At 48.4% G+C, this 10428-nt stretch overlaps 1 pseudogene; it reads right to left on the reverse strand.

Annotated features, from left to right (window-relative positions):
• Positions 1-6739: 6739 nt before the first annotated feature.
• On the reverse strand, positions 6740-6858 carry LOC111745819 (annotated as a pseudogene).
• Positions 6859-10428: the final 3570 nt, after the last annotated feature.

Consider the following 10428-nt stretch of genomic DNA (forward strand, 5'->3'; position numbering starts at 1 on the left):
GCAAAGATCAAGGTCGTTCTTTTCTATCTCAGCATGGTTGCCATAGGATTGATGGGTCTTGAACTCACACCAACATCTTCTTCACCAGTTGTTTTCATTGGAGTCTCTTGAACTAGACATCAGGAGCCAAGGCCGGGGAGTTCCAGCCTCGCGTTTGTTCCTGCCACACCCATTCAGCAGCTGTAGAATGTCATGAAGCCTCAATTTAGCGTCAAAGACTCCTAGCAGTTTGAGTCAAAGAAACATGGGGGCACCATTTCGTGATGTGCATGGCCAAAAGGACAGGATTTATAGTGACACTTCTGCATTAACAGATGCCAGTCGTATGGTCCTCCAGCATCTCAGTGGGATGGATTTGCTTGACTTCTAGGAGAGGAAGTGTACAAGGGTGAGTCCCACATCTTCTATTGGCAGGCAACTCTTTGGGGGAAGTGAAGGCCCTGCTGGAGGGAAGATCTGAGGCAAGATCCTGACGGACAGAAGTTGTGAGTAACAGAAATGCACTCAAGTTAGTGTAAGCAGGGAAGGGGGCTTCTTGGTAGAATACTGGGTTATTGTGGAACTCAAGGATAGTCAAGACCCTCAAAGAACTAGAATTGGTCCTGGAAGGGTGTCAGGCATCCTGGAAGTACTTCCTGTGTATTTTTCCCCTCTCTGTATAGGGGTCCCCTCCTTCTTCTGCAGCCAGGCCTCACCTATTATACCCTGTGGACATGGCCATCCCACAAGCATGGGGAGTCACCTCTCCCTTGTTTCAGGAACCAGCTCAGGCTGTGCCCAGGCATCTCCCAGTTCCAACTTCCTAACAAGAGAATCTAATTGGCCCTATTGGAGCAGATGTCTACCCCTGGTCAATCAAACGAGACCGAGAGGACATCATCAGGCAACATGAAGGTGACAGAGAGACTCTGTGAGCTGCATGGACACACCAGAGGCCAGACGGGTGGGGATGATCCATAGCAGAGTCTGTGGATACAGCCAGGAAACAAACAAACAAACAAACAAACAAAGAAAACAGGATTCAGTGGGACAGCAGCTTGGGGTAAGAACTCTACCTAAAGCAGACTCTATCAGCATCCCACTCATGTCCCTAGAATCCCCAACCATTTCCATGCACACCACTCTGACTCCTGTCTTCAACAGTCACACCTGCATCTGCGGAGGGCTGTTCCTGGGCTGTCAGAACCCACGTAGCCCACGAGCATGGTGGCCCCAAAATGCTTAGGATTTAACATGCCCTGGGCCATCAGCTAACAATGGCTATCAGAGATGGGGGTATAAATACCTCAGATGTCATGCTCTTAGCTGAGATGCTTCCAAGGCAGGTGTTTTCCAAAGGACTCTCTAGTCGGCCACATGGTGGCTGGCTTAATGATGCACGTTTTACCAGGTTCTACCCTGGTAAACCGTATCACTAAACCACCTCTTTTCTCTGTTCCTTGCATCTCTCAAATATACTGTCTGCCCTCAAACCCTCAGCTCAGGCTCTGCTCCTGGGAACCGAAACTAAGACAAGGTCCCTTAAGTTTGGGGAGAGGGACCCAGGAGTCACTCTATTCTCCTGGGATACCTGTGCATTCGTTCATCTATCCATTGAATATTTGTTGAGCATCTACTACATACCACAAAGAAAAATAGGAAAGAACTGACAAAGTCTAAACAGCCAAAGAGAGTAGGGCTTTTTACAAGGAGAGTTTGGGAAGCCAAAGCTTAGCTGTGGGATTATTTAACTATATAAAACTATGACTCATGTAGGAAAAGTGAACACCAAATCCCAGAATATGATGGGCATCCCCTTAAAGTTTGAGAGAAGTAGTTTAGGGTGAATTAATGGAATTCTTAATTCAACAGTGAATAGCAAATTTATCTAACTCGAGGTCCCCCACAAGAAGTAATACAAGAAGAAAATATAAATAGATTTTTAAAAATAAATGAATGCTGGAGTTCACTTTTGATTCTTTGATGACATTTACTGAGGACTTTCTTTGGATGAGGCATTCTGGAAAAAAAGAGGTGAATAAGGCAGACATGAGACAAGGCTTTCAATGGAGGGACCCCAGGTAAATGATCAATACAGTCCTCTGTGCTAAGTGCAATAACAGAGGCATCTAGAGGGTTCCAAGGAGCCCAGGAAAGGGCAGTTGTCTGGACTGAGGTGTCACAGACATGATGCAGGGCCAGCATTAACCAGGACTCTCCCTCTGCACATTACAGAAATGTAACCAGGTTGAACTGAAGGAAGAGAGGCAATGTATCGGCTCCAGTAAGTGAGAAGTCCAAGAGACGAACTGGTTTTAGGCATGCCTTGGTCTAGGACCTCAAACAAGATGGTCATATCTCCCTCCTTCTCCTACCCTGACCTCCCCCTTCCTCTCTGGACTCTGCCCAGCTCCCGCCTATTACTCCACAAGGCAGAGAAGGTGGCCACTGGCAGCTATGATTCAATCCTGCCCAGCTCTGTGACCCAACAAGCCAACACCTTCCACTTGGCTGAAAATTGAGAAATAAAATCCCAGGGAAAGACACGATTGGCCTGGGTCAGGACACATACCCACTCTGACAGATGCCTGATGGCCATGGTGTATGCCAGCCTGACTTCCAACTGCCAACACATGCACTCCTTTGCCTCAGAGCTTTTTCTGGGTACGGCACCCTATGCCAGGTCAAAATCAACATGGAATTATACCCCTCAGAGCAGCATCCACCAATAATTTAATAAGGACTAGAGGACAGATACCCCAGCTCCCTCACACTTAGGTGGGACAACCCAGGCTCCTAGAGTCCCCAGGGGATTATGCTCCAGGGGCCACAGTGGCAGCTGGTGCAACAGCCACTCATTATTGGCTCCTTCCTGTCCCTGTCTCACTTCCTCCTGGTATTTCCTGGGATCCTCTCCCCCCAAAAACTACTTGTGCTCACATCCTATCACAGACTCTGTTTGGAGGGAATCCAAACTAAGACACCCAGCCATTGCCACAAGCCTGTGGCCAGGGGATGGGACCTCAGGATCAGCTGGCCTGGCTCGCTTAGTGGCAGGAACCTCCGTGCGTGCAAACAGAGATCACAGTGGGAAGGTGAGGGGGTTGAGTGAAGTCTGATAAGCAATGCAGACTTTACCCTGGAGGGAGAGAACTGGGAGTCTTCCTTCAAAAGGGAAGACTTTCATTTTGGGCAGATCATGGGGCATCTGTGGGGAGGGTGGCCTGGGGCAGGGAGTTGGAATGAATGTTTTGCGGGGAGCTCCTGGCACCAAAAAAGATGGTCACCCATAGCCCGCAGAACAGTTCCCTTCCTCTGGGAACCTAGGTGAGCCCCGAGCTCACAGGAGGGAACTAGAAACTTCAAGTTCATCATCTATCAAGTACTTGACATGAATCTTGCATTCCATCCTCACATCAATGCTGTGAAGTGGGATCTGTAGCATTCCCATTAAACCAAGAAGAAAACAGGTTCATACGCATAAGTAAATTGCCTAGGATCTCACAGCAAGAAGTTTAGAGAATGTAAACCCTCTAAAACCTGAGATTTGAAAATTTCTGTGCTGTGTTAATTAATTGTTAATAGGTCTGATGCAGGTCCCTCCTTCTTTCTCTTTCTCTCTTTCTGAATCTATTCAAGCCCTAAATTCCAACTGTGAGCTTTTGGCTAGTGAGGGATACCTGCTGAGGCAATGAAGTGGTCAGAAGCGGGGTATCCTATTGAAGACCTTTGTCAGAAAGTGCTAGAACATTCAGAGAGCTTGCTGTCACAGAACTTGAGATAGAGTATTTATGAAGCATTTGAAGTATAAACGATATCCTAGAATGCTTACAAATTCTTCCTCTTTGGACAAGGGAAAGTTTATAAAAAGTGATGAGATTGCCAAATATTCAACACCTGGGGTGACATAGTTTGTGGCTGCCTTGGGACAATAATATCAGGCTCCAATTCTCCATCTCAATGCCAGATCCCTTTTGCTACATAATTCCCCAGCAGTGGCAACGATTGCTCAAGTTGCCTCCTGATGCCTAATCTCTTTTTTTCCTTAAAATCAGGAAGAGTCTTGATTTCTAATTGACTGGATTGTTATCAGGTAAAAAACTATACTTCCCAGCCTGCCTTGTGGCTTCTTCTGTCCAGAGTACTACATTTTAGCCAAAGAAAAGTGAACGAAATAGTGTATGGCTTCAAGGAACTATCCCCTAAAGGGAAGGGGAGGTTTGCCTTTCACCATTCTCCTTCTTCCTTCCTGCCTGGAATATGGGTATGATGGCTGGAGTACAGCAGCCATCTTGGACCATGAGGTACCTTGGGAACAGAAGCCATAAATGGTGGCTTGACACTGTAGGTCTCTATATCAGTAGCTAATCCTGATAACATCCTTAGTTTAAACTTGAAAATAGATCTACTGTTAGAACAAGGGCATTTTTGTTGTTGTTGTTTTGTTATTGTTTCTTAGTTTTCACTCCTTTGACTCATCCATCTGGCATCTCTTCATCCTTCGGGTAAACAACAAAATAGAAATATGATTATATCTTTACAAAAGTGGAGAGACTCCATTTCACAATTTCATAAGAAACTCCTTGCTCATGCTGCTTTAAAATCATTAACCCAAAACAGTCCAAACCCATGTCTGAAATACACCTGGATTCCTGCCATTACCACAGTTTCTGCCACCTCTCCTCTCTCTGATATTCAAGCATAGAAGCCAGAGAACGCCGATGACCATGGCTGGGAATTTCTCAGAAAATTCAACTCTTCTGGAAAACACTGCCACAGTGATTGTTTTCTTCCAGAGTGACAATCAGGCTTTTCCAGAGGAGGCTGAACCCTGGATTTCACACCCAGGGTGTGGCATTTCCAGGAGATTCTAAACCTTTCTGTCAGCCTGGGAGGAGACCAAGCCTCTCCCACTGCCGGTGGTGTTCCCCAGGGTGTGCGCTGGGTCCTTACATGAGCTGGACCCCTCCACGCCAGCCCAGGGGAGGTGGGGTATAGGTAGAATGGAAACTAGTCTCCCATCCAGCCCCCAGCAAGGGCATCACAGCACCCACTCCCCTCCTGATGGCGGGGGTCCCTCACATATCTCCTCAGCACTCAGCTTCCAGATCTCCTGTCGGGCCTTAATCTCAAGCTCCATCACCTTCTGGCTTGAGACCTTAAACAAGTACCTTGACCTCTCTGCCCCTCAGTCCCTTCATCTGTAAAACCAGAATAATAACAGACCTACTTTACAGTGAGAATTCTTAGTCTCATCCCTTCCATCTTTGTTCGCCAAGTTGTTACCTCCCCTGTTTCTAGAAATACTGTCCCTGATAATTACTGTCTAGGGACAGGCTCCCTACTCTCCCCCACCCAGAAAACAGTCAGGTAAGTATAGTTTGTCAAAGTTTGGAAAGCAGGGCAAATGAGGGCGTTAGTGCCCCAGGGCTGCCCAAACAAATGACCATGAACTGGGGGGCGGGGGCAAGGCTAACACAATAGAAATTTGTTCTCTCACAGTCTGAAATCAAGGTGTCAACAGTGCCATGCTCCCTCTGGAGCCTGTAGAAGAGGATACTTGCTGCCTCTTATAGCTTCTGATCTGTGCCTATTTCCCCTCCTTGTAAGGACACCAGTCATATTGGATTAGGAGCCACCCTGATTCAGTATCACATCTCAACCAATTACATCTGCAAGACCCTGTTTCCAAATAAGGTCATAGTGAGAGGTTCCAGGTAGACGTGAATTTTGAAAGGACACTATTCCCTCGAGTCTGAACTATATGACGAAGAACGTGGCAGAAGTGATGCTGTGCTGGGCCTTAAGAAATTGGCAGCTTCTACTTCTCCCTCTTGGGACATTTGCTCTTGGAAGCCTGCCACCACACGGTGAGGAAGCCCAAGCCGCCATGTGGACAGGAGCCAGCTGCCAACACCAACTTGCAGATATGATGGAGAGTGCGCCACCTAGAATGGGTCCTCTAGACCCAGCTGATACATGAGCAAAATAAATCACTGCTGTTGTTCTAAATTTCAGGTTGGTTTCTTGGGCAGCAACAGATACCAGGAATGGGAAGGGTCAATCAGCTCCTTGCTTTTACAGCACAGCACTGGGCACACAGCAGGCACTCACCAAATGTTTGCTGACTGGAACAGAGTTATCTCCGACGCCCAAGAAACTGCTTGACGATGGCAACAACTGAAGTTATTAATACCCATACCCAGCGATCTATTAAATAGAACATTCCAGGGCTCTGTCTTCCTTCTTGAGTAAACCAAGATAAATGGAGATGCTTGTTTCCAAATGATGGGGTGGCTTCCATGTTCCTTTTAAATAGGCAATACTGGCCCCTGATGGAAGACAATCCTTCCGGAGTCATTGGCTGGGTGAGTAAGTGAATTCATGAGACCCAGAGATGTGCCATTCTTAGCGGGTGCTTTGACCGGGAGACAATGCAAGGGTGATTTTGTCTGTGTGCGTGCATTCTGGATCACTGTCGTCCATTGAATGACTGGGGTCCGTTGCTCACTGGGTCTTGCTTTCAACCCAAGCCAAAGCTGAAAATGTCTCTTCAAAAAAGTAATGACCACGTGGTAAGTCATTACAATGGCCCCCAACAAGTCCTGCCTCCCTGCATCCTCGCCTTTTGGAATATGACTTTGTCGCTCATCTTATCAAGAGGTGGAGTCCATTTTTTTTTAAGGTGAGGCAACCCTTGGTTGACCTCACAGATTGCAAGGACCTTGTCAGCTTACAATCCCTTATTTTTTATGTTTTACGCCTACAGCACCTGGTCTTCCTAGGTGGTCTCCCATCCAAGTACTTACCAGGCCCAACCCTGCTTAGCTTCCAAGATCAGACAGGATCAGGCTTGTTCAGGGTGGCATGGCCGTAGATGAGGTAGAGTCTATTTATCTGGCCCCTTGTACCTGGGTTGGCCATATGATTTGCTTTGGGCCAACAGACTATGGCAGAAGGGATGGGGCACCTGTGCCAGGCTTAGGACTAAAGAGGTCTGCAGTTTCTGCTCTTGCTCTCTTAGACTCAGAGATGAGATGCTCTAGCCTGCTGGAGTACAAGAAGATGCCTGGAGGCAAGCCATGGCACCTGAGCTGACAGCCAGCACCAACTGCTGGCTATGAGCAAGCGGCTTTGTCCCCTCTGCCCTGGTCCAACTGTCAGCCACCCACAGCTGCACAAGTGAGCCCCAGCGAGATCACAGAGGTACCACCAGATTGCCATGTCAGTGAACACAAGAATAACATGTTATCATTGTTTGAAGCCCCTACAATTTCAGATGCTTTGTTACGCAACAAAGGCTAACAGATCACACGATGTAACAACAGACCTTGTCAAGGAGAGAATGTTCTGAAAGCCATATACTCCCCTCCAAACAGCCAACCATCTAGTGAAAAATCTCAGGGAATTCTTGAATACTTAGTATTTCTGTCATGGGCTGAACTGTGTCACTCCTCCCCAAAATTCCTGTTTAAGTCCTAACCCCCAGCACCTCAGAATGTGACTGTATTTGGAGATCGGTCTTTAAAATGCGATTAAGGTAGCATGAGGTCATCGGAGAGGGTTCTAATCCAATCTGACTGGTGTCCTTATAAGAAGAGAAGATTGAGACATAGACACGCACAGAGGGAAGACCCTGAGAAGACACAGGGACTAAAAGGCTGTCCGTAAGCCAAGGAGAAAGGCCTCAAAGGAGCCACACCTGCCGACACTTTGATCTTGGACTTGCAGCCTTTAGAAATGTGAGGAAAATATACCTCTGTTGTTCCAGCCTCCCCGTCTGTGGTACTATTGTGGCAATTTCCTACTCAGCTCAGGCTGGGGGCAGCTGTCTCCTCTATACCTCGAAATTGGAAATTTGCACTGACCTTAGCTCAACCCTTGTTTTGTCATCTCCGGAGAAGGAATGGTTTCCTTTCTCCAAGAGCCCAAACTGGCCTCCAGCCCCAAGGCCACGTGACACTCCTGCTGTTCACTCAACACTTACTGAATAAGAACTTACCACGTGCGAGGACCGGGCAGTCCTCCGGCCAATCCTTGCACTTCCTGTAGGGGTGTGTGTTATTTCTCTCCCCCTCTCATTGGTGAAGGTGCAGAGGGGCTGCTCAACCTCCCTGGGTTCGCATAGCTAAGTGGCGGGCCTGGATTCCAAACCCCACCTGCAGCCGCCAGCTTTCCAGTTCCTCCCGGCAGGAAGGTTTCTCCGCCTCTAAGTCTCTGTGCTCAGCTGCATAACCTTTTGTCCCCAAAGATGTCTATATCCTAATGCCTGGACCCTGTGAAGTTTACTTTGTGTGGTACGTTAGTCTCCAAGGGCTGATGTGACAAAAGACCACAAATGGGGGGCCTAACACAACAGAAACGTACGCTCTCACAGTTCCGAAGCCCAGAAGTCCAAAATCAAGGAGTAATTAGGGCCTCGCTCCCTCCAAAGGCTCTAGGAAAAGCTCTGCCCAGGCCTCTCTCACAACTCCCGGTGGCTGCCAGCAATCTTTGGCGCCCCTTGGCTTGTGGCCACATCACTCCCATCTCTGCCTCTGTCTTCACATGGCCATCTACCCCCAGTGTCTGGGCCCAAATTTCCCTCTTCTTACAAAGATACCAGTGACTAGATTAGGGTCCGCCCTAATCCAGTATGACATCGACTTGATTATATCGGCAAAGACCCTATTTCCAAATAAGGTCACATTCTGAGGGTCCAAGTGGGCATGCATTTTGGGGGCACACTATCTAACCCACTATGCACTGTAAAAGGGACTTTGCCAACGTGATTAAGGGAAGGATCTTGAAATGAGGATATTATCTCGAATTGTGCCGTGAGTTCGATGTGATCACAAGGGTCCTTATAAGAGATAGACAGGGGAGTCGGAGTCAGAGGTGGTTTGATGCCAGAAGCAGAGGCTGGACTGACGCACTCTGAAGATGGAGGAAGGGCCCACGAGCCAAGCAATGCAGGCGAGCTTTAGAAGCTGGAAAAGGCAGAGGGATGGATTCATTCCTGGAGCTTGCAGAGAGAACTAGCCCTACCCACACCTTGATTTCAGCCCAGTGAGACACATTTCAGACTTCTGACCTCTAGAAATTTATGTTAAGCCACTAAGGTTGCAGTCACTTGTTATAGCACCCATGACTACTTGCGTCTACAAAAAAGCATCAGGGTGGCTGCAGAGCTGGGTCATGAGCTCAAAGGGGAAACCGCTGTGAATCAGACGCAGTGCATGAACTGCTTCCAGGCAGCTGCCGGCTCGCAGACCACACAGCGCTCGGCACAGCCCTGAGTCATCTGGCTCCAAGAGGCGCCTCTATAGAGTCTCTTTACCAGAAATGCCCTGCGTTCACCCTGATTATTTTTCTAGCAATCAAGTAATACTTTCCAGATGCACAAATTGGACAGTAGCCAGTCTCAGACTCTGCGTGGTCTGGGGGTCTACACATGCCCTTCAGGTGAGTTCTTCCACCTGGGCGGCCGTTATGGCACCCCCGGTACCGTCAGAGTCTGCAGCATCATGGTGGGCGGCAACTGTCCTGCCTCCATCCGCAGAGCCCAGAGACATCTGCAGGAGCTCTAACCAGGCTGCATTCGAAGAGTAGCCGAGGCCCTGGGCACAGAGCCCAACGTGTCCTTAGTGTCTCCCCGAGCTGTCCTCCTCCTCCTGGCATTTCTCATCTCTGCAGATGGCAGCTACTGGTACACCCACATCTACTCAGGGCTGTAGATGTTTGGTTTCTATAAGAGGGAGGTTGGGGTGGTATGGAGCGAGGTACTTCACTTGACAATAAGCAGTGTCCCAGTTTCTCACTTGACATCATCTCTGTTCATTTGAAAAGTCTCAGGTCCCTAGTCCACAGAGGTGCCATCTGGAGCCTCTCACATCTGTGTCTTCTTCTATTCTCCCCTTCCCAAGATGCTGCCTTGCCAGAGGAAAGTTTAGGGTCTGTGTGGTTTTGCTGGAGGAGGGGAGTCCTCCCCGACCCCCAGATCCTTTTATAAGACACAAGAGCCAAAATTAGCTTCCTAAGGCTGCCGTAATAACAAATGACCACACACTGGGGCCTTAAGACAACAGGAATTTACTTTCCCCTACTTCTAGAGGCCTGAAGTCCAAAATCAAGGTATCAGGCAGGGTCACACTCCCTCCATAGGGGAGAATCTATCCTGCCTCTGCCAACTCCTGGTGGCTCCAGGTGTTCCTTGTGGCCACATCACCCCAGTCTCTGCCTCCATCCTCACACGGCCTTCTCTTCTTCTTAAAAGAACACTTGTCATTGCATTTAGGGCCCATCCGGGTAATCCAGGATGATCTCATCTTGAGATTTGCTACCTGATCGCATCTGCTGACTGTTTTTTCAGACAAGGTCACATTCATAGGTTTTGGGGGTCAGCACCTGGACATATCTTTTTAGCGGCCTCCATTCAGCCCCCTACAGCAAGGTCAGGCTCATGCTGGC

The sequence above is a fragment of the Pteropus vampyrus genome, unplaced genomic scaffold, assembly GCF_000151845.1.
Source record: "Pteropus vampyrus isolate Shadow unplaced genomic scaffold, Pvam_2.0 Scaffold166, whole genome shotgun sequence".
Classification (NCBI taxonomy): Eukaryota; Metazoa; Chordata; class Mammalia; order Chiroptera; family Pteropodidae; genus Pteropus; species Pteropus vampyrus.